General features: G+C 38.6%; 1 pseudogene; it reads right to left on the bottom strand.

Annotated features, from left to right (window-relative positions):
- Positions 1-23268: 23268 nt before the first annotated feature.
- Positions 23269-23385, bottom strand: LOC137045749 (5S ribosomal RNA; annotated as a pseudogene).
- Between the last annotated feature and the right edge of the window lie 1846 nt (positions 23386-25231).

Below are 25231 nucleotides of genomic sequence, written 5' to 3'. Positions count from 1 at the left end.
GTCCAGTCGGGTCTAAGTCTTCCCGCTGGGTTCGGTTCCAGCTATCAAATAATAGACGGGTCCATGATGGTTCCGGGTACTATATATTTGGCATTTCTCAGATCTGCACGGTTCCGGGTCCAGCTTTTGAAACTGTAGACAGGTCCGGGTCAGTTCTGTATGAAACATTAGGGGTCTCTTTGGGTTCGGGTACAAATTTTTGGACCCGTGAAGACCTCTAAGTTGTTGTACCCCACCCCCTAAACAAAATACTGCCGCTGCGGCATAATCAGACCGGATGAGATTGTACAAAGTAGCCCCCAATTCTCCAAAATGTAAAATAGTCACAGTAAGATTCTGTTGGATACACTTTTAACACAAACACAGAACCACACAAGCTATAGTCACATGAACTACGCAAACAGCTGAGCACATTCTGAATAAGGCTACACCACAGGGGAGTGTATATATATGTGTGTGTGTGTGTGTGCAGTTATGAACACTCTGCACTATATTCGGAAGGCCCACTGGAATGGCATTGATGAAGCCTGGAGCACCTGTGGCCTTGTGTGTCTCCAATCCTGTGCCCCTAGCATAGGATATCCAGCTGGGGCAGTGAGAGACTGTGGACATGACTGGGCTCCAGGCCAACAGATGCACAAAGATGCTGAAAGGAACTCATTCATGCCTGCTGTCAATAACCTTATGACGCATAGACTTATCATCTCACGCATAGACATTCTGCACTTCTGATTGGACCATAGAGGCAAAGTTTGCCTTGGATCGGAAAAGTGAATGTTTGCGTCACTTTGGCAATTGCCAAAGTTATGTGGAGAGCTGAGCCAGCCTGTAAGTAATGGTAGAGATTATTGCTGTGACCCTGAAATAAAAGATAGGGTGAAAGAGACATGGGTAAGGAATGAAGAGAATGAAGTGATGGATCAGGAACAGGAGTTAAAAGGTTCTTTTCAACTTTCTATTCATCAAATTATCTTCACAAAAAAAACAAAAAAAAAAACATACAAAGAATTTTCACAAAAATATGCAGCATTTTTTTTTTTTGGGGGGGGGGGGGGATCTGCCAAATGCTTAAGCTCTTTAAAGTCTGGTGGATTCTGTAAATGTTTTTATTGTTCATCAGATAGAAGAAAATTGTTCTTAAAGTGATTCCAACAATACTGTTTCTCTGTGTCATTATGGTTGTAGTTGTAAACTCTGCTATTCTTTTATTTTTAGAGTGATATTTTTCAAAAACTATATCTTTATCGGTTATCGATATAGCTATTGTCCTTGGTGTGAAAAACAGCCCTGACCTGTCACGGCATGGACTCCACTAGACCCCTAAAGGTGTGATGTAGTATCTGGCACCAAGATGTTAGCAGCAGATCCTGTAAGTCCAGTAAGTTGTGAGTTGGTGCCCCCATGGATCGGACTTGCTTGTTCAGCAAGCTATATATATATATATATATATATATATATATATATATATATATATATATATATATATATATATATATATATATATATATATATATATATATTGATACATTGAACATATAATGTGTTCAATGGGTATTTTTAGATTATAATGATTATATAATAATTTGTTACATTTATATAGTGCTTTTCTAGGCACTCAAAGCACTTTACATAGAGAGGGGAGTCTCCTCAACCACCACCAATGTGCAGCACCCACCTGGATGATGCGACGGCAGCCATATTGCGCCAGAACGCCCACCACACATCAGCTGATTGGTGGAGAGGAGACAGAGTGATTAAGCTAATCATTACATGGCGATTATTTGAAGGCCATGATGGACAGAGGCCAATGGGCAAATTTGGCCAGTATGCCGGGGTTACACCCCTACTCTTTATGGAAGCACATCCTGATATTTTTAAGGACCACAGAGAGTCGTGACCTCGGTTTAACGTCTCATACGAAAGACGGATGCATATAGACATAGATACATATATCCAGCCTTTTCCATTACAGAAAAAAGGCCTCCTTATTATGGCCTAGCAAGATGAATCTGTCCCTTCACCATCTTTTGGCCCATAAACACTGCAGTTGGACAGCACACATTAGAAGCTCACTGCTACGGTCTTACATCTCTCCCTATCACACCTGAGACTCATATACTGAGCTGAACTCCTGTCTACTGAATGCTCATCTCCTAATAACCATGAAAACACACTTGATTTAAGGCAAATAGGCAATAAGGCAAATAACAATTGATTTACACATCAACGAGTCTATGAAATCATACGATACACGTTTACTAATAAAGAGTTTAAGTTTTAAAATCTAATTTGTTGCCTGGTGTAAAATAGCCCTACAGCACATCAGATATCACCCAATGCCCCAGTATATAGTCACCATAAAATAAGGGGTGTAACACTGGGGTAAAAAATAATCCCTGACATCACATACCATGCAGGTATAGTTAGTTAGTTTCACATCACAAATAATATAGTACTTTATTTAGTTCTTACAACTTGATAACTGATAGCAGAGCAACTTTGACTGAAATAACAACTCGTTACAACCAAAGTATGCAGGAAAGCATTTGTGAAGCCACAACATGCACAACCTTAAGGCGGATGGGCTACAACAGCAGAATACCCCACCGGCCGCCACTCCTCTCCACTACAAATAGGAAAAAGAGGCTACAATTTGCACGAGCCTGGTCTGATGAGTCTCGATTTCTGTTGAGACATTCAGATGGTAGAGTCAGAATTTGCCGTAAACAGAATGAAAACATGGATCCATCATGCCTTGTTACCACTGTGCAGGCTTCTGGTGGTGGTGGTGTAATGCTGTGGGGGATGTTTTCTTGGCACACTTTAGGCCCCTTAGTGCCAATTGGGGATTATTTAAATGCCACGGCCTACCTGCGCATTGTTTCTGACCATGTCCATCACTTTATGGCCACCATGTACCCATCCTCTGATGGCTACTTCCAGCAGGGTTTATTTATGCAATAAAATGCATAAGTCTCAGGGGGATATGAGGAGGGAAAGCACAATCATTTGAATATACTCCAGGGTTTCTACTGATACAAAGCCATATGCTAATCACTGAAGTAACCCTTTAAGCCCTCATGTTTGCCATAGTCTTTGTCAGTTATTGATGTTGTAACCCGCTGTCGGTGAGTGTTTGGCATTGTCAAGTTTATGCAAGTCAAGTCAAGTCAAGTCTAGTCACGTTAAGTCAAGTCTTTTGTTTATGATTTTGATTAAAAAGACTGCACTTGGGTTCTCAACCTCGCCTCCAGTGGACTATGTTACACAGTCATTAAAATCTCATAACAAAACAAAACCGACCATCATTGAAATCTCATAACAGAACAAAGCTGATTTTCTTTGAAATATTGTAACGGAACAAAACCGACTGTCAAAGATATCTTGTAACAAACAAAACCGACCGTCTTTGAAATCTCAAAATCCCGTCTCTTATTGAAATCTCGTGACCAAACCAAACTGTCTATCATTGAAATCTCACAACTGAACAAAACTGACTCTCATTGAACTCTTGTTACCAAACAATACCGACCGTCATTAAAATCTCATTATTGAAGAAAAAAGTAAGAACAAATAAAAGGACAAAACATATCATAGTGAAATGAAACCGACAGTCTTCAAATTCTATTTACAGAACAAAACCATAACCAAACAAAACTGTCCGTTATGGTTTCTTTTTTTGTTCTTGGCTGACCTGTGGCATTGCTGCAGCCTGCTTGTGACCCAGATCTGGCAAAAAGGAGTGGTCCACCCAAGTTCCATTATTCCACACAGCATGGGGGCCAGATCATCATTCCACATGTGCCAGATGTGGGCTGGATCTGTTGCTATCTGGGTGACATCCAATATATTAATGTCATTATCTCAGCTGATCTGTGTTACATATCTTTCCACGTGGAGTTAGAATTCCCAGAAGGCATTTAGCTCAACATGATGACGTTGGAAAGATGGATTTGAGCCTAGAAAGGTCTGCAGAAGAGGAGCAGGGCCGTGGCGTATTGCTTCCTCATCCCTCAGTGTGGGCACTGACGCCACCTACACCGCAAATCTCGTTTGTCTCCAACACAGAAAGACACAGAGCCGGAGAGAGGTAGAAAGGAATTGTAATGAGGGACAGAGGGTCCGCAGCACAGCTGAGAGACACTGGAGATGAATTGGATAGAAAATAGCATGGAGAATAGGTGGCTCTGATGGACGGTTGTACTCCCATGATGCTAGGCAGAAAATAAAAGTCTAATTCCTGCTTTTCCCCATCGATTTGTACTGCAGACACAGGGACGAAGGGAATAAAACCACATTAACAGTACACACATAAAAACATAAAAAGTAAAATATTATATAAACGTCAATGCAAATTTCTAAGAATTCATATTTCAGAATGTCAAAACCAATATAATTTTTCAGGCTGTTTTAACACATTACAGACATTTCCACTTGGTAGGGTCAGATGAAAATACATTTTCATGAGTAAAGGATCATAGCAAGCTATCTCTGTTCTGTCATGTCTGACCGCCTCTGTTAGTAAGTGCTCTTCTTTAAAGATGTCTTACTGAGATAATAGCTGCACAAAATCGTACTCTTGAATATTTCACATCTTTGTGCCTCACCCCTTTAAATCCCCGGTCAGGAGTGCTGGTACATAATTAATGTGATGCCTATTTAACATGCTTTAAACATTTAAAGGCATGTCTTCACCCCCGACTCACATTTGGATTTTTTTTGTTGAGATATCAATAGCCTTGCAGCTGGCATATTGAAGAAAAAAAAAGCACTCTCACTTTACAACAAAATCAAATGGAGTCATTGGATTATTTCATTTCCCACAGTCCTTAAGGGCTTCCTAAATACGGCTGACAGATTTTCATGAGCCGGTTGCTTCATGATACAATTGGCTGAGACGGAGCTGATCAAATGACTTCAGATATTTCAAATAAGAAATACTGGTCACACTATTCATGTGGAACTTGGACACTATAATGAAGCATTAAAGAAATACTAAAATGTACATTTTCATAGTCAGCCATTCATTTATGAAGGTGTCTTTTTTTTTGCAAAAATAAAAGTTTGATTCTTCATTATTCAGCATTTTGATACTTTTCCAAATGCTGTTTTCCCCGCTTATTGCATAAGCAGTATTATATTTGATGTGATTCTCTCTGACAACACTGATTAGATTAAGACATTTGGTAATTGAAACCAGATATTTGAAAAACATATACCAGTCAAGGATAGCATAAATCTTAATCTAATCCATTTACGATTAGGAGGAATTAATCTTTAAGTCTCCACTATTGAGTCCTCAAGAATCAGAAATCCTATCTGACAGCCATTCAGGCGTTCTGCCGGGTGGAAGACAAATGTTTGAGCAAGATTTCAATTTCTGCCAGTGTCTCCTCCTGTGAGGCAGAATGATTGGGAGAGCACAGTAAGCAGGTCCGCATTCATTTGCATTGTAAGACAAACAGGAAATGAGATAAATGAGATTTGTGTCAAAGCTCAGTTGCGGCAATGGATGAGAAATCGAGTGGAAGGATGGATAGGGGGAAAAGTCAGAAGACAATGAGAGAGAAGAGCTCCATTAGTGTCTCTAGCCTTCATGGTTTCTCTCGTAAACTCTACCCTTCCTGTCTAAAAGTGGGCGTTCAACACTGTTCAACTTTACTTGGAGGCCATGATTTGAACACTGTGTTTAATCAGTTCGATTAGAGATAAAGTCACTCATTGTCTTATTTGAATCATTCAGAAAAAAATCTTACACAAGCAGAAGTCAAAGGTTAGGGATGTTTTGTATTTTTGAGAAATTGCAGACCATGCAAAACTAATAAGACAAATTTGTTATCATTAAGGTAAAAAAAAAAATTAAATCATGATTATTCATGAGAACATTCAGAACTCATCCACCGTTCCTGTCATTATTTATTTTTCTCATTACACTTCTTATTTGTCAGAGTGGCTGGGACGGATTTTTCTCTGGGATGAAAAAGCCTCTGGATGAGTGGGGACAGGTGGATTTCATTTGTGCAGGAGGAACTCAAGGACAAAGGTGGGTGTGTGTTTTCCACGTTCTGTACACGCTGAATCCACCACTGCGGATTCATGGGGGAACACAAAAGAAAGACAAAAAGGAGGGGATGAGAAGCAATACAATACAGCAATGGATGATTGTAACTTCAGGACAAGCCTCAGGCAAGGACAGCCAGGAAACAAAAAATACCTCGTCATTTCCATTTACAATTCTTAAAGCAGGCCACCAACAGTATATTCTCTTTTTGGAATAAGTAATCTGGGATCACATTTGCATACATCAAATTATTGTGTATGTATTTTTTTTTAACTGTAGAGATCCAATTACATCAAATGACAGGCACATTCTTCTTTTGTGTTGACGATACCGTTCAAAAGTTTAAACAGTAAGATTTATTTTTTTACATTATAGACATTTATAATGTTACAAAATATATATGTTTATATATTTTCAAATAAATGCTGTTCTTTTAAACGTTCAGTTCAACCCCCCCCAAAGAAACATATTAAAGGTAGCAGACACTGAGCGAACACAGAGTAATGTCATAACACCATTTAAACACACTCAAATGTATCTAATATGATAAACAGAGCTGCGTTACCTCATACTCATGACCAGAAAAGTGGAAATGGGGGCAGCAACAGTGGCATAATAAAAGTTCCACTGCTCGCTACTCATCTAGTTAACAATCGTTCCAGCGGCCTTGCTCAACTCCACTTGGCGTCATCAAACTACGCCTTTGTTTTGAATAGGCGACCTCTAGCGGACTCAGAATATTAAAGCTGCAGTCCAAAACTTTTTGTGCTCTAGCGGTTAATAAACAGAATTGCATGCGTATTACGGAAGAACATTGCAAAAGGAGCTACTTCTTTCTGTTTATGTATATGGCGAGTCACGCAGGGACTGTACTCCTCTGCACTGGTTCCCACCAAACCGGCCTAAAATAGTCTTATTATAAGTGTACCATAATGATTCAGGGTAAGACAAAAACACGGTTTGGAAAATGGATTCATGTTGTACACTGTCATTATAAATCACATTTTTGTGAATCTTGATAATATAACTACATAATTTTAGTTACCCCATCCTAATGTTTAACTACAATATATCATGCAAAAAGTATGTAAAAAATAAGTCTGCATGCTATAACATCACAACACATCATTCTAACATGTGCTTATGGTAACATAAACACTTCACATGGCCAGGGAGAGCTGACTTACGTATAAATGACATGAAACAGTGACATGGCTGGCATCCTAGATCATGGTCATACCAAAATGACAGTAGTATATCTGCATTGCAGGAGACACATGCTGTAGAAGATACTTTACTTTTTCAATGGTGGAAACGTTTTTCATTAAATGCAGTAATAGAACTTTGTATTGTCTGTTTCTTGATGATTAAAAGTTTTTGCTATCTACAGTCAAGCTCAAAGACTAAAGTGAACACAGCTGTTTCACAGAGAGATGTAGATGTGTTTTGTTTCTCGGCTTCTATAACTGCTGGCTGTTCTTCTCCTTGAAATGTGTCCTCAGTGATGTATTATCATGAGTCAGGCATCCTGAACTCCTGATGTACCTGAGAAACACCTGCAGTGATTATGACAGCTGCCTCTCATTCCCAGATCTCTTTTCTGACTGCAGAAGAGGAAAAACGAACAATATCAAATACAATAATGCTGTAGTCATTTATTTGATATATGTCTGATTTTCTACAGCACAGGAGATGTTATTGATAACCTCTGTGTGAGTGCTAATTTAGTATTATTGAGATACTTTTCTTTAAACTTTTTACTATAAATATTTTGCATTTGTTTTTATTATATTTTCTGTTTTCCATTTCAAGTTTTCTTCATTTTGTTTGTTAAAGCAGCACTAGGTAACTTTTCAACCTTCATAATATATTTTTTAAGACTCTTGTGATGATAAATCGACTTACAATAGGTTGAATGACACGTCTGCCATAGCCTGATGGGGTCTGTATCGTTTTTAATCGTACTTTTAAACTTCGGGTTTCAGGTAGTAACCCGAGAAAAAAAAAGAACTACAAAATTCGACTGCTTTACGGCATATACGTCACTTCCACCAACACACACACTTCCTTACATTCGGACGTGCGAGCCCAACTTTGTTCGTCGGATAATATAGTCATGTCCGAAGCAGCAGAGACAAATAAGAAAGAAAAGGTTTTGTTGAGGAAAGCAATAAGAGGAAATGAAAAAGTGATGTGATTAAAGGCAGGACGAGGATCAACATTGGACCAGCGTTTGCTCGTCGGCGTGAGCTGAAGGAGGCGTGCCCGACCGATGCTGTCCTGCTTGTTACGGTGAGCTACCACTCAAACATTGAACTGAAGTATCATATAGATTCTGTAAAACGGTAACCAATAGACTACTATAATGACGCTGGCTTGTAAACGTGAGCATCGTGATTATTTGGCGTTTGAAAAAAATAAAACCCATGAAATTATATTCATATGACATGCTGAAACATATGCCACTGACTGTAACGTTACCTGGGATGAAGACATTTCACACGCGACGCCAGAAGAACTCCTCTTGCAGTGCTCAGGGAACTGTTAGTGCTGCACCGACCCGCGGGATGCTTTTATGAAGTTATTTGGCCCGCACCGCACCACTGTATATATATTTTTACAACCCGCCGCGCACCCGCGACCATTAAATAGACATACGGGGTCCGCGGGTTATGAGACAACCCGCGCATCACTAGTTCAGGGCTATCAGGGTTGTCATGTCAACAAATGCATGCGCGATAGCATCCCTTGTTGTAGGATGACAGCTCTTACGACAGTTGAGGACATTATTTTTTCCAAACTGTAGGGGGACCCCGAAAGCAAAAGTAGCCAAGTGCGGCTTTAAGTTGAAATGTAATTTTTTAAAATTCATTTTTATTTCAGATTTAGTTTATTTTAGCACATCAAGTTCACTAAATAAAATGAGAAATGTTGTTATTTTAAATATCTAATACATCTTTTTTAGGGTTTTAGTTTTAGTTAACTATAATAACCCTGCTCTGTGTTGAGTAGCATCTGAAAGAATAGCCGGCTCGAGCTGTGTGTCACATTCAGTTCGGGGGGAAACATGGGACAACACATAGCCTGCTGGACCAAAAGCTCCCTTTGATCCGCTCTGTGCGTCTGCTGTTCTGTTTCATGTGCAAAGCAGAGGCCATGTGTCCCCACTTCATATCATGTTTATAAAGCTGAAACAAAAAAAAGGACCACCCACACACACACGCACACTTATTTCATCGGTTTTATGTAAAAATGGGTTTACTTTCAAAGCACTATTCACATGCTATTCGCAAAAAGGATACATACACCAACCTTCGTTTATATTAACCAAATTTTCCAAAATAGTCACATAATATGCAAATATAATGTTGTTTGATACATGCAGTAGATGGACTAAAACAGGGCCATTTTGTAAAATCTATAAAACCTTAGTAGAGTAGCATTCAGGTTTAATTTACGATTTAATCATCAATAAGACTAGATGAAAGTGAAATCAATGGCCAACAAGGTTCTAAACAAATGAGTGGGGGTGAACAGTGAATCTCATTTACAAATGGATTTATTTAATGTTTAATTCACATTCAATTCTATTCAAAACATTTCACTATACATATATCGTTTCAAAGCAACTTTACAGAAAATGCATGCGTCTACATTACAATTTAGAGTGATCTGTTATCAGAGGTGACTGTTTCTAGGATTTCAGATATGTACAAATCACACAGTTAGTTAACAATGTATTTATATATTTATTAATTCAAGGCAAAAACAATGAGCTCATTGAAGTAAAGAATATATGTTGTTAAAGAGTTAGTTCACCTAAAAATTTTAATTAGCCCATGATTTACAAACTCCTCATGGGTGTAGCTATATGGCATTCTTCTTTCTTAATTCCTCTCTCGCACTATGTCAGACGAAGTAACCGGTGTGTAATGTCGTTAGATGTAGAGTAAGCTTTTTGAACTGCGAGATGCCGGGTCACTTTTTCAGCTTCAGAAGGCCTTTATTAACCTCCGGAGCCATGTAAAGCATTTATATGATATACACTCACCTAAAGGATCAACACTATACTAATATTGTGTTTGCCCCCCTTTCGCCTTCAGAACTGCCTTAATTCTACGTGGCATTGATTCAACAAGGTGCTGAAAGCATCCTTTAGAAATGTTGGCCCATATTGGTAGGATAGCATCTTGCAGTTAATGGAGATTTGTGGGATGCACATCCAGGGCACGAAGCTCCCGTTCCACCACATACCAAAGATGCTCTATTGGGTTGAGGTCTGGTGACTGTGGGGGCCATTTTAGTACAGTGAACTCATTGTCATGTTCAAGAAATCAAATTGAAATGACTTAAGCTTTGTGACATGGTGCATTATCCTGCTGGAAGTAGCCATCAGAGGATGGGTACATGGTGGGGTACATAAAGGGATGGACATGGTCAGAAACAATGTTCATGTAGACCATGGCATTTAAATGATTGGCACTAAGGCATCTAAAGTGTGCCAAGAAAACATCCCCCACAGCATTACACCACCACCACCAGCCTGCACAGTGGTAACAAGGCATGATGGATCCATGTTCTTATTCTGTTTACACCAAATTCTGACTCTACCATCTGAATGTCTCAACAGAAATCGAGAATCATCAGACCAGGCAACATTTTTCCAGTCTTCAACTGTCCCATTTTGGTGAGTTTTCGAAATTGTAACCTCTTTTTCCGATTTGTAGAGGAGATGAGTGGTACCCAGTGGGGTCTTCTGCTGTTGTCGCTCATCCGCCTCAAGGTTGCGTGTGTTGTGACTTCACAAATGCTTTGCTGCATACTTCGGTTGTAATGAGTGGTTATTTAAGTCAATGTTGCTCTTCTATCAGCTTTGAGTCACTCGGCCCATTCTCCTCTGACCTCTAGCATGTCATTTTTGTCCACAGGACTGCAACGTACTGGATGTTTTTCCCTTTTCACACCATTCTTTGTAAACCCTAGAAATGCTTGTGAGTGAAAATCCCAGTAACTGAGCAGACTGTGAAATACTCAGACCAGCCTGTTTGGCACCAACAACCATAACATGCTCAAAATTGCTTAAATCACCTTTCTTTCCCATTCTGACATTCAGTCTGGAGTTCAGGAGATTGTCTTGACCAGGACCACACCCCTAAATGTATTGATGCAACTGCCATGTGATTGGTGGATTAGATAATTTAATTAGAAATTGAACAGGTGTTCCTAATAATCCTTTAGGTGAGTGTAGATACACTTTTTAATGGACTTCAAAAACAGAGCAACAGCCACTGCCATTATAAAGCTTGGAAGAGCCAGGACATTTTTAATATAACTGATTGTATTCGTCTAAAAAATCCGAATCCGCATCCAAAACCTGGAAAATGCTGCCTTTGGAGGACACATTTCAAGGCAGGAAGGCATCAAGCCACGTCCGAATCTAATGTTTGCTCTACTTCCTGTCTCCTGAGATACCTTTCATCTGATGGATTTTTGAAGCTAGCATACATGTATCCTTCACTGCCTTTGATATCCCACAATCCTGTGCTTTCCATTCAGTGACAGTTGAGGAAAAAAAAGATGGCATCCGAAAGTTGTGTTTGCTGGTCAATTTGTGTGTAAATATATGTTTGTTTTTGTTTTTTACCAATATTATCATTTCTAGCGAGAAATTACTAATGTAGTAATTAAATATTTGTTTAGTTCTCACCAAAGCTTGCTCAATTTTGCTGTAGATCATTGAACTGTTACACTGCCTTAGAAGTCTGTCCGAAATTAGTTTTGTGAGGTGCTTTCATGCACAAAATGCTGCCTTACAAGCCATTGTCTGATAAGGCAGTGAGGCAACAAGTTAGCTGCCTAGGTTTTCGGATGCAGCCTCAGGATGATTTTAGGGTGAGTAAATCATGGGCTAATTTTCATTTTTGGGTGAACTAACCCTTAAACAAATGATTAGGACATAGATTATTATTATTATTTTTTTGCATTGCATGTTGATTCAGAGCTGTGTCATCGCAGTCCGATCATTTACTGAAAAATTGCATGTACAAATGTTCTTTTAATCTTCATATTCACCAAAAATATTTATGAAGGATCATGTGACAGAAAAAATCTGCTTTGAAACGGCTTTTTACAATGTATGCAAGTAAAAGTGGTAGTCAACAGCATTTCAGGTTGTCAAATCTCACAGTCTGTTTCTGTATACAAGAAACACATAAAGGAAAGTTATGAATTGAGCATTAACCTTTACTACATGAGTATACATTGAGACAAATGACAAGAGCTGACAAATCCTCAGAGAAGCATTGCCTAATCTGTTTTTTGACACAAACAAGCTGCTTTAAGCATTGTTTCTGTCAGAGCTTGCGTGTGTATGTGTGTCCAGTCACACTTTTGGTTGAGTGATGGAGTGTGGTGACAGTTACTAAATTGTATTCTGTGTGGTTAGGAGGAAGAAGTCTTTATTTCTGCCACAGTAAACAGTGTAATTTCACAGTGCTGTTTTCTTCAGTACCTCACTGATGGATCTGCCCGTCAGCACTGTCTCTGCACTCACTGCCCATCAACCTCCATATGTACGCACGCACGCACGCACACACACACACAAATGTTGTGTTTTTGTGAATTGTGGGGACATTCTATAGGCGTAATGGATTATACATTGTACAAACTGTACATTCTATCCTGCTAAACTGCTCATGCCCCTAAACCTACCCACCACAGGAAACATTCTGCATTTTTACATTTTCAAAAAAAACCACAATTTATTATATGTTTATGAATCAATTTACATTGTGGGGACCGCTGGCTGGTCCCCACAATGTAGGTGATCTCAGGTTTATATTACGTAAGGTTATCAGGTTATATTTGGTCCCCACAATGTAATAGGCTATAAACCCGTACACACACACACACACACACACACACACACACACACACACACACGCACACACACACGCACACACACACACGCGCACACGCACACACGCACACACGCACACACGCACACACACACACACACACACACACACACACACACACACACACACACACACACACACACACACACACACACCTGGTTCGATATCTTTATGGGGACTCTCCAAAGACGTAATGTTTTTTATACTGTACAAAATATATATTCTATCCTCTTACACTAACACTAGACCTAAACCTACCCATCACACAAACAATACAGCATTTTTACATTTTCAAAAAACCTTATCCTGTATGATTTAGAATCTCGTTTCCTCACAGAGACATGATCAATTCAGGTTGAAGTCCCCACTGGGATAGAAAAACATGAACACGCACACACACACACACGCACGCACGCACGCACGCACGCACGCACGCACGCACGCACGCACACACACACACACACACACAAACCTGGAATGTGACCAATCACGTGGTCCACCAAGACAAACTTAGATATAAATATTCCTCAAAACAACAGAATGTATAGATTTTAACCAAGAAAACCAGACTCCTATATAGAAATGCTACATATAGCCTATAAATAGAACACTGCAACTACTGGAAACCAAATCCAAAAGCACAATATCCTTTCATGGTTGTTATTGTTAATTAAAGCTACTATTTTCTTGTTTTGTTAATTAAAACAAAGCTGAAATGAAATAAATATGAATACATATTAATTTAAAAACCTGCACTTAAAAAATAAAACATCAATAGAAATTACGTTTAAGGTGAAGTATAATATATATATTTTTTAAGCTTAAATAGAAATTAATGAATAAAAATATTCAAAACATTAATAAATACTGTTATAGTATATAAATAGTAGTAAAATAACTGCATCCTTTCAACAACAAATTGGCTGCATTTGTGTAGATGGCAAAGCAGTGGATGGGGGGCAGGGAATACAACGAATGCGATGACATCACCCCCAGGGAGGTGTGTTTGGAAGAATATTCAGTTCTTGTGGCGGAGCATTGGAGCATCCTCCTGTTTATTCCACTCCTCTGAGCACAGCAATACAAACAATGGAAGCGTTTATACATTTACCACAGACCATGGCTAGCCGACACATTATTTCTGCTGGCTAAGAATAGCCTCTATCAATTCACCACATTCATTGGCTTTGATCACACTCCCGCACGTTTGAAAGACTGTCCAGGTGCAATGAGATGCTCAGAGAGTGACAACAAATAGCTAAGTTACTTTTAAGTGACATCAGGACCTGAAGGTAATGCGGGAAACATAATTATGCCTTTGATTGAGTAATGAGAGACTATTTTTGTGCGTATTAAATTCATCATTGACTTTATGCTAATGGAAAGATGACGGAATACATCAGTGGGGGTAGTGGTCTGTAAATGTTGTGTATGGGTAATTGGGACTGCGTTGTTGCATTATCCCGACGTCAGTGGTGCGTGCAAAATGTCTCCCACCTTTCCATAACGGCAGGGTTATTTATCAAACTCAGTCCTAATTGGGCAAATTCAGGCAGGCATAATCTTTGAACACATTCACCGTTCATTAAAGAGAGAGAGAGAGAGAGAGAGAGAGAGAGAGAGAGAGAGAGAGAGAGAGAGAGAGAGAGAGAGAGAGAGAGAGAGAGAGCTAGTTGGCAAGTTGCTTTGTAAACAAGGGGTGACGTGACCTTACATTACTTCAGTGGAGATCAAAGTCGGAAATATAATATCAAACATAAAAGAAACTATACTGAGATTTCCACTCGAATTAGCTTTGAGCTAGTCGGCAAGAGGATCACAGGGTTGTTGAAGTTTTAGAAATATAGTTGGGGTTAAAGGAAGGAATTTTTCAGTGCTTAGCTATTTTGTTTGCGAAATAGCTCTGGTGCAACATTTTGTAAAGATCCTGATTTTGCACACACACTAAACAGATTCTCACGTTTTAAAGCTGCCACTTAAACTTTACTCATACTGACAGACTGATGGAGGGAAGTCTCAGGTCATAGCATCACTATACTGTCAGTATAGGTCGTTGGTGGGCTGCTGACCATAACTTTTCAAAATAAAGAGATGCCAGTAAATATAATATGCCATTATATTTAGAGTGTTTGTCTATAAATTGGAGCCATGCAGAAGCCATATCACATGAGCAAGAGTACAATATTTTTTTATACCAATAGTACATTGTGTGCATTTTTTTATGCTGGTTAAAAGTCTCCTTATATCCTGATAGCAATCACTATGCTAAAGGGAAAGTTAACCCTAAAACGAAAATTATGATGATTTATTCATCCCCAAGCCATCATAGGTGTACATGACACTTCTTTCAGACGAACACAGTTATATTAAAAAATATAATTGTTCTTCCAAGCTTTATAATGGTATTGAATGGCAGCCCTGATTTTGAAAAAAAAAAAAAAAAAATCATCTATCCATCATAAAAGTAACCAGGGGTTAATAAAGACCTTATGAAGCAAAGTTTAAGATATTTATCCATATTTTAAAATGTATAAACTAAAATATCCAGCATATCCGGCAGATGACAAGTCTTACGCAAGTCAACTTACACCAAAAGAGTAACCCTTGACACGATGTATGACCTCAAGCTCTGCCGCCTCTCTGGGACTGGGCATTGTGGGCAACCGACTCAAGCTCCTCTTCTCTTATATAAATATCCTCCAACATTTCTCTTTAAAAATTCTCCTTTTAAAAATTCTAACTCGTGACCAGTTCGTCAATACGTCATTTGTAGTTAAAGAATAACTAAATACTGGTTTTACTGCAGTTTTTTTTTACTTCAGTGTTCACATTTTGTCTTTGCCCAGATTTGTCACGCATTGCAACTGCATCTTATAGGCTGGGCCACACTGTAGCACTGCTCTAGCAACATGGACAACCAGGAGGTCCGTAATGGAACTTAAACCAAGAGCCGACTCATTTTCTCACCGTACGGTTATAGCATGCGTTTGCTGGCGTTCGATGACGACTTTGCTAAGCTGATGGACAGCATGCCTAAGTGGACTGCTCTGTTGCGGGAGGTCCGCTCCATCTACTCTCACAGCGATGTGGTCCTTAGCTTAAAGTTCTCACCCACTCACTGTCAGCTTGCATCAGGCTGCCTTAGCAGTAGCGTAGCTCTGTATCAACCACACTTTTAATACATACAAATTCATTAAAATTTACACTGATTGCTGAACTTCAGCAAATGGCAGAAGCTTTTGATGTTGATGGTGTGTGTGTGTGTGTGTGTGTGTGTGTGTGTGTGTGTGAGGTCACACTGCATGTGAATGACCTTTTTGACATTTATTAATATGTAATTGTTCTTTGAACTGTTTAAATTGTGAACTTATAAGTCTGTGTGATAATCAGAGCATTCATTTTTCTCCGTGATGGAAAATTAATGACTTAAGCGTTAGAGAACTGTGGAATTTGCTCATCCATGCAGTACTGCAGTAAATGCTTAACAATCCCACCGGTCACAATTGTGACCGTAAATTTTCCTCGCATATTTTAGTGTGGTATTAAAAAGCAACTTCTATTATGAAGCAAATTTTCATTTATAATACACATTTAAGATGTCTACATGAGTTCTGGGCAGGTCTAACATTGCTGTGTAGTTTGGTCATGTGACCACACACACTTATTTCTTGGTACTGCCATCTTAACACAATGACAATGTGAAAGCACAGAAATGACAGGACAATTTTATGAATTAATCAAATTTAATTTTTGAATAGTTCATTAATTGTTTGCAAATATCATCATGAAAGGGTTATCTATACATACATATTGAAATTATATTAATACATAGTTTATTCTGTTGTCAGGATGCGGATAAATGAAGACGGTCCCCTGAAGAATATGTCCCCTCTATGTCATTCTGTGTTATTCATATGAACTCTCTCACAGACTGAACTGAAAACTATCCATCCATCCATCCATCCATCCATCCATCCATCCATCCATCCATCCATCCATCCATCCATCCATCCATCCATCCATCCATCCATCCATCCATCCATCCATCCATCCATCCATCCATCCATCCATCCATCGTACTTCTGTCTGTCTATACCTTTGTCTAGCTATACTTCTTTCTGTCTATCTATACTTCTGTCTGTCTAACTATACTTCTGTCTGTCTATCTATACTTCTGTCTGTCTATCTATACGTCTGTCTGTCTGTCTGTCTGTCTGTCAATACTTCTGTCAATCTATCCATCTATCTAAACTTCTGTCTGTCTGTCTATATTTCTATCTATCTATCTATCTATCTATCTATCTATCTATCTATCTATCTATCTATCTATCTATCTATCTATCTATCTATCTATCTATCTATCTATCTATCTATCTATCTATCTATCTATCTATCTATCTATCTATCTGTCTGTCTGTCTATCTATCTGTCTGTCTATCTATCTATCTATCTATCTATCTATCTATCTATCTATCTATCTATCTATCTATCTATCTATCTATCTATCTATCTATCTATCTATCTATCTATCTATCTATCTATCTATCTATCTATCTATCTATCTATCTATCTATCTATCTATCTATCTATCTATCTATCTATCTATCTGTCTGTTTGTCTGTCTATCTATACTTCTGTCTATCTATCTATCTATCTATCTATCTATCTATCTATCTATCTATCTATCTATCTATCTATCTATCTATCTATCTATCTATCTATCTATCTATCTATCTATCTATCTATCTATACTTCTGTCTGTCTGTCTGTCTATCTATCTATACTTCTTTCTGTCTGTCTGTCTATCTATCTATACTTCTTTCTGTCTGTCTGTCTGTCTGTCTGTCTATCTATCTATACTTCTGTCTGTCTGTCTATCTATACTTCTGTCTGTCTGTCTGTCTGTCTATCTATCTATACTTCTGTCTGTCTGTCTGTCTGTCTGTCTATCTATACTTCTGTCTATCTATCTATACTTCTGTCTGTCTGCCTATCAGTCTATACTTCTGTCTTTCTGTCTATCTGTCTATACTTCTGTCTGTCTGTCTATCTGTCTATCTCTATCTATGAGATATACCTTATAAACCTTATAAGATATACCTTATAAACTTCCCAATTTTGGATTTACCAATTGGTGATTCAGTGTTTAAAGTTGCTCTTCCTAATATTTAGGAGTAATAACTACATGTAAGTGCCTAGATCTTTTCAAGGTTTGTTGGTCACCTCTTCCCCTCTCTTTGGCCGGACACGTTATTCAGTGAAGATGAATGTGTTACCTAGATTTTTGTATTTATTTCAATGGGTTGCAATTTTCATACCCCTTTTTTAATTTTGTATCATGAACAATAGAAATAGTTTTGAAGTAAATTCTCATCATATCTCATTCTTATATGTTGGATATGTTATTGTTATTTTAAGTTTCAAATGTGTGAATAAGTCTAATAGAAGAATTTGTATGAATTCTGTCTATACTGTTTCCCACCGGTCACTATTGTGACCGAGTATAAAACCTAATATTTCACTAACTTAACCAACATAAAATCAAAGAAGGCATAATGTTTGTGTGTTAGGGAGGTCTACGGAGTAAATTGCATGTATTCACATTGCAGGAAAAAATTTGGGATTAAACGGGTTAAGCCTTTCATTTTATGTAGCTGTATGCAGTTCAAGGCTGTTTTTGCATTTTGGACTTTGCAATGACATATTTTTTAAAAATATTTTTTTCTGATTAAATGGACTGGAATTTTGAAATATTAATTTTTTTATACTGTTTCTGGATTCTACATGGACAATCAGCAGTGCAATGTTCTGATGCCCCTGGCACACATCAGTGAGAGCTTTGAACTCTGGACATAAAGACAATGGGCTATAGCAGGATTTTGATGCAGGTTTAGCTGATGGATGAGTGTTTTATATGGCTGGACTTGATGAGATTAGCCTTCTCAAGTCTAAATAGAGGACACAATCTGAATATTCAGCTGTTCTGGGACTACTATCAGTGGTTCCTTTTTAGTAGTTATTTAAATAGTGAACATTCTTAAAAATTACAATTTAAAACCATAGTAACCGTAAAAGTTACCATACCTTTATACATCATTGATTCTCATTTGTGCTACAGAGCTTCAAGAGCTCTGTTGTGTGTGTTTTTGTACATTTTTTGTAATGTGAAAGAGTCTCTTCTGCTCACCAAGCCTGAATTGAGTTAGTTAAAAATACAGTAAAACAGTAATATTAATAAATACTATTACAGTTTAAAATAACTGGCACTGTTTATCCCAGCTCTTTATTTTTTTTTAATACAGCAAATGGAGGATCTCTTGCTTTGTAATGCAATGTCTCTCTCTCTGTCAATGGGACACTTGAAAATATGCTGACGGATCACCTGCACTTTCCTGTGATGCAATGATGGATTCTGGATAAATTGAGAATCACAATTTTTTTCAAATATAGATCACAGTTCTCCCACAGTTCTGAACAGACTGGCTACTAGAGACAAGCTCCAAAAGGAATTCAAATCTGCATCTTCCCCATGTTAAAATGCCCGACTTTACAGCAGAAAAAACAAACAAAAAAACATGTTTACAGCATGGTACAAAAAGTGGCTTTGGTCTATATGCTAATTTTGCCCTTCATGACAACTGTGATGGGGTGATTTTTTATTTTTTTTATAACTCATCCATTTAAATTATATTAAAAATTAAAGTTCTGCATAACTAAGTGCTTGGCCACTTGAGTGACAGGTGGTCGAGCTAGGCAGGTGTGGTTTCAGCAACCAGGCACCTCAGTTCCACCTACATCCCTCCTCTTTGCCCATTTTCAGTTATTCCGGGAATGATGCACTGGCAAGATGGCAACGGCTGACTTTAGGCTTCAAAAATGCTCTTCAGAAATCTACAGGTGTCATTGTGGACACTACTATTTTTTTACACTCTATGCTTAAATCTCAATGTCCCTCAACCTGTGACAGACCGGCTTATTGTTTTATAAATGAGCTCCTTACTTTGTTTAACTTTCTTAAAGCATTACTATTTTTGTGCATGACAGCAGTTAAGTATCTTGGTACTGATATGGAGTTTACGCATTCAAATGGCTCAGATCCGTACCTGATCATCCCGGGGATATCTCCCAACGCTCGCCAGGATGTGTTTTAGATCCTGTGTCATGCTGAGGGTGAAGTCACAGATGGTTGTGCGAGGCTCTGACCCAGAGCAGTGGCGGATGCTGGGGAAGTAGCCTTCACACCGTTATCTAGTAGGCCTACTCACCTGTGTTCAGCAAATGCCAGTAATCACCATCTCGATTAGAAACTACAAACATGTGAATAAAACATTATTACAGCATTAAACATAATACGACATTATTACTTTATGATATATACATATTGCGATATGTACACAATATGTTGATAATTTCAATAATAATGAATAATTGCGATATGCACAATTTAATGCCTCACTTATAAGGGGTGTTTGGCTTGAAGCGATGCTGCACAGACCGATTGGTGTATGGCATAAAATTACTTCGAGACTGATAAGACATACACAGATTGTTCTGCATAGCATTGCTTTACGTAAATCGAACACACATATTGAATTAATCGGTTTGAACTAGGGCTGAGCGATATGGCCAAAAAAAAAAAAATCCCTGATTTTTTGCCAAAAAATTTGATTTACGATTTTAATCGATTCCTCAGCATTCGACTTTCAGCATGTGAATAACCCAGACCATTCCACAGTATAAATGGGCACCATATTTTTTGCAATATACAGTATACATATCAAAGGTTTATTAATTGATATGCAGATCAAACTAACTTTTATTAACAACAGTAATGTGCAAAAAAGTATAGGGAAAATTTAAATGTTATGCTATTTAATAATATGCTAATGATATTATTAAATATAAATTACCATTTTTCTTCAATATTCTCACACTGACAGCTTCAGTTATTATAAAATGAGCTCTTGCTTTCTGTGTAATTTAGTTTTTCATGAGAGTGACTAGGGAGTGGAAATGGCTAATACATCAATAAGTGCTCTTCTGCTGGTTATAGTGGTGGGCACTGCATATCTTTTTTTAATAAAAAATGCTTGTTTGCCACAAAATGGATTAAACATTAAAAAAATATTAACTAAAATACTATTTCTTTCACAAGACCCCTTTAAACTTTTAGTTTTAGAAACCATCACATTTAAAAAAGCATATTTTGGATATTTAGAGCTTTGAAGTGCTGGAAATAAGTGCAGTAAGTGTACAAATAAAGTGTAACTTACGAAAACATTGGAAAGTGCTTGAATTTCAATCTTCAAAGGTTATACGAATCCTAAGATAAATAATGACAACAACATTAAATCCATGTGGTTTTACAACAGTAGCCTAAATCATGGAGAATGTTGGTGATTTGTGACTGAAACTCCTGACCTTCGCTCATGTTGTCTCCATGTCAGCTCTGTTTGATCTAATATCTGTGGTTCACAGGGGCGTAGCACCAAATTTTGGGCCCTGGGTACAAACCATCTTGCTGGGCCCCCGTACCATGTATGTGTATGTATAGAAAACTGACTTCTAAGGCCCGCTCCCTGCCTCGGGCCCTGGTTACTCAGTACCCTTTATCCCCCCAGTCCCACGCCCCTAGTGGTTCATAACAGAATTCTGCGCCGAACGCTTCCACTAGATCACAGTAGCGATGTTATTAATTCTGTGGTGAATTTAAACGCTCTCTCACTGGATCTCCAGCGCTGTGTATCGTGTCTGTCACGAGATCGGCCCGTGTATGAGATCGCGCTGCATTCGTTGTCCGCGCAGCTCAAATGAGCGCAGCTCCGTTCAGACTTCAAACACACTTTACAGCGGGGTATTGTTAATAGTTCTGTGAAAAACTGAACCAATGACACTGTATGTAGTTGTTAGACGCTATCCTTAATGTTTGTGTATCTTTGTGGCACTGGCAAACGCATGGGGGAGGGCTCAGCCATCACGGGAGCCCAGAAGGCGTCGGCGGATTTTAAAGAAAATTTTTTTCATTCACAAAAATCGACATGAAACTACAAACTCGAATTAATCGATAAAATCTTTTATTTAATCTTTTGATTTATCGCTGATTTTAAAGAAAAAAAACGATTTTCATTCACAAAAATCGACATGAAACTACAAACTCGAATTAATCGATAAAATCTTTTATTTAATCTTTTGATTTATCGCCCAGCCCTAGTTTGAACAAATGATTCAAATAAATAATCGGACATTCACCTACAGTTACCTGATGCAGTCCCTGAAATCATCCACCTAAAAACACAGAGTGGTCGAATTTACTCTCATGTTGCTAGAAATCAGCAACTGTTTCTGGCCATTTTGTGGCTGCAATGTGAACAAAGCCTGAAACCAGAAATCCAAATGGCAATAAATCAGATTGAGAAGTTCTCTTTGGACTCCAGTATGGACTGTGGGTGTAAGATTGATTCAGTTTGAGGCAAAACTAATCACAAACTGTTGCCAGCTGACAGTGTTTATGCCCTGAAAAATGACCAGTGTGTTGAAAAACAGCCTTATTAAATATCACACTGGGCTTATATGATCTTACTGCAGGCTGAATAACACAATGATACCTACTCTATAATATAGATGATTAAATACCTGAAGATAATATAATAATTGTGATCTTACGTTTTACACATTTGACAACATGAATAAAACAAGCCAATTCACTTCACTTCTTCACTTCATATATAATGCTATTTCTTTAAGGTATTATTCTTATAATAATAATAATAATAATAATAATAATAATAATAATAATAATAATAATAATAATAATAATAATAATAATAATAATAATAATAATGTGTTAGATTCATATAGCGCTTTTAAAGGCACTCAAAGCGCTTTACATTGAAGGGGGGAATCTCCTCAACCACCACCAATGTGCAGCATCCACCTGGTTGATGCGACGGACGGCAGCCATATTGCGCCAGAACGCTCACCACACACCAGCTGATTGGTGGAGAGGAGACCGAGTGATGAAGCCAATCAGAATAGGGGGATGATTAGGAGGCCATGATGGACAGAGGCCAATGGGCAAATTTGGCCAGGATGCCAGGGTTACACCCTTACTCTTTTTTTTTCCGAAGGACATCCTGGGATTTTTAACGACCACAGAGAGTCGGGACCTCGGTTTAACGTCTCATCCGAAAGACACTCTTTGTCAGTATAGTGTCCCCATCGCTATACTGGGGTGTTAGGACCCACACAGACCACAGGGTGAGCACCCCCTGCTGGCCTCACTAACACCTCTACCAGCAGCTACCTGGTTTTCCCAGTTGGTCTCCCATCCAGGTACTGGCCAGGCTCAGCCCTGCTTAGCTTCAGTGGGAAACCAGTCTAGGGCTACAGGGTGATATGGCTGCTGGCTACCTGCTTATAAATGCAGGTAATCTGATGTAATTAGCAGTCAAATTACAGTGTTAATATTAGCGTATAATTATATTGGTGTACTGAGCATATATTATGTAAGTAATTATATTCTGGAGCAGCGTTTACATTTATTTAACTTTGTTGAATCATTATCTTAGTTAAATGCAATATGTGTAATAATACAGACACATATTATACAGACCCAAAATATGCCTGATCAGTCTAACTTTACAAATTTTAATTTAAATACATGTATAGTAAACTATCATGAATACTGTATATTGGAGAGAGGTGAGAGGAGCAATTCAATTGACTGATAGACAACTACTCTGTAAGTGTTTGTAACTTTTCTCATTTGATTGTTTGTTCATTTGTTGTTGGATAAGTGTGTCTGTGTAGTGCAGAGGTGTGTATTATTAGTTTTGGTATATTCTCTCGGTGTGTGTGGGAGTTAGCATTTGTTGAGTTAGCATTTGTTTGGTCATTGCCTCGTTGGGAGCGAGTTTGTTGGGGGCGTTCCCAGCTGCTTTCAATAACGATACTCAAGTGAGTATAAATAGCGTGATAGTCCGCGGCAGCGGAAGCGGCAGTGTGAAGCCCTCCCTGTGCAAGACCGACGAGTGTAAAGACTTCAACTCTTCCCAGTGCAACTCCTCCCGAGCAAGGACCCCGGCAAGGCACTTGAGTATCATCTTCCTTTTCATTATTTGTGTTCGGCTCTAATTCCTATCTGGCCTTTTCTCTGATTTGTATTCACCATGTGCTTTCAAATCTCAACTATAACTACTAGCACTCGTAAATCACGCTCTGTACGCACGAGACGCCGTAATCCTAATAATTTGCGCTATATCCTAACATCCTCTGCTACTTTACTCTTTATTCCAATTGGTCTCTGGAATTGCCAGTCGGCTGTAAACAAAGCAGACTTTATTTCATCTATTGGGACTCATTCTCAGCTTAGCCTCGTGGCCCTAACTGAGACCTGGATCAAACCAGAGGACACTGCCACTCCTGCAGCCCTCTCAAGCAATTATACTTTTTCACACACTCCTCGGCCTATTGGGAGGGGTGGGGGTACTGGTTTGCTTATCTCAAATGATTGGAAATTTGATCCATTACCGTCTCCACCGGCCAATTCATTTGAATCGCTCTCAATCACTATTACTCACCCTGTTAAAATCCATGTGGTAGTGGTCTATCGTCCTCCAGGTCACCTCGGTAACTTTGTGGAGGAGTTGGATGTGTTACTTTCTAGCTTCCCTGAGGATGGCACTCCACTGATTCTGCTTGGTGACTTCAACATCCATCTTGATCAACACCTAGCTGCAGACTTCAGCACTCTACTGACTTCATTTGACCTTAAGTTAGTATCTACTACGGCTACTCACAGATCCGGTAACCAATTAGACCTGGTCTACACACGCAACTGCTCCACGGACAACACTTTAGTTACTCCATTAAACACCTCAGACCACTTTCTCATCACTCTTAACCTCATACTGACTCCTGATACAAAACGTACTCCTACACAGATTACCTTTCGGCGTAATCTACGCTCACTCTCTCCCTCTCGCCTATCCACTATGGTTTCATCTTCACTCCCTCCACCTGCTCAGTTCTCAGCAATGCACACTAACAGTGACTAACAAACTGACACGCACATCTCAACAACTAACACGAACACGCTTCCATCCTTCTCTCCACTCTCCGAGGCAGATATTTCTAAACTCATCCTTTCCAATCACCCTACTACCTGTCCACTTGATCCTATTCCCACACACATCCTTCAGGCTATTTCTTCTTCAATCACTCCTGCACTCACTCACATTGTCAACACTTCTCT

Source organism: Pseudorasbora parva, chromosome 17 (assembly GCF_024679245.1).
Source record: "Pseudorasbora parva isolate DD20220531a chromosome 17, ASM2467924v1, whole genome shotgun sequence".
Taxonomy (NCBI): Eukaryota; Metazoa; Chordata; class Actinopteri; order Cypriniformes; family Gobionidae; genus Pseudorasbora; species Pseudorasbora parva.
This window is presented reverse-complemented; position numbering and strand designations above follow the sequence as displayed.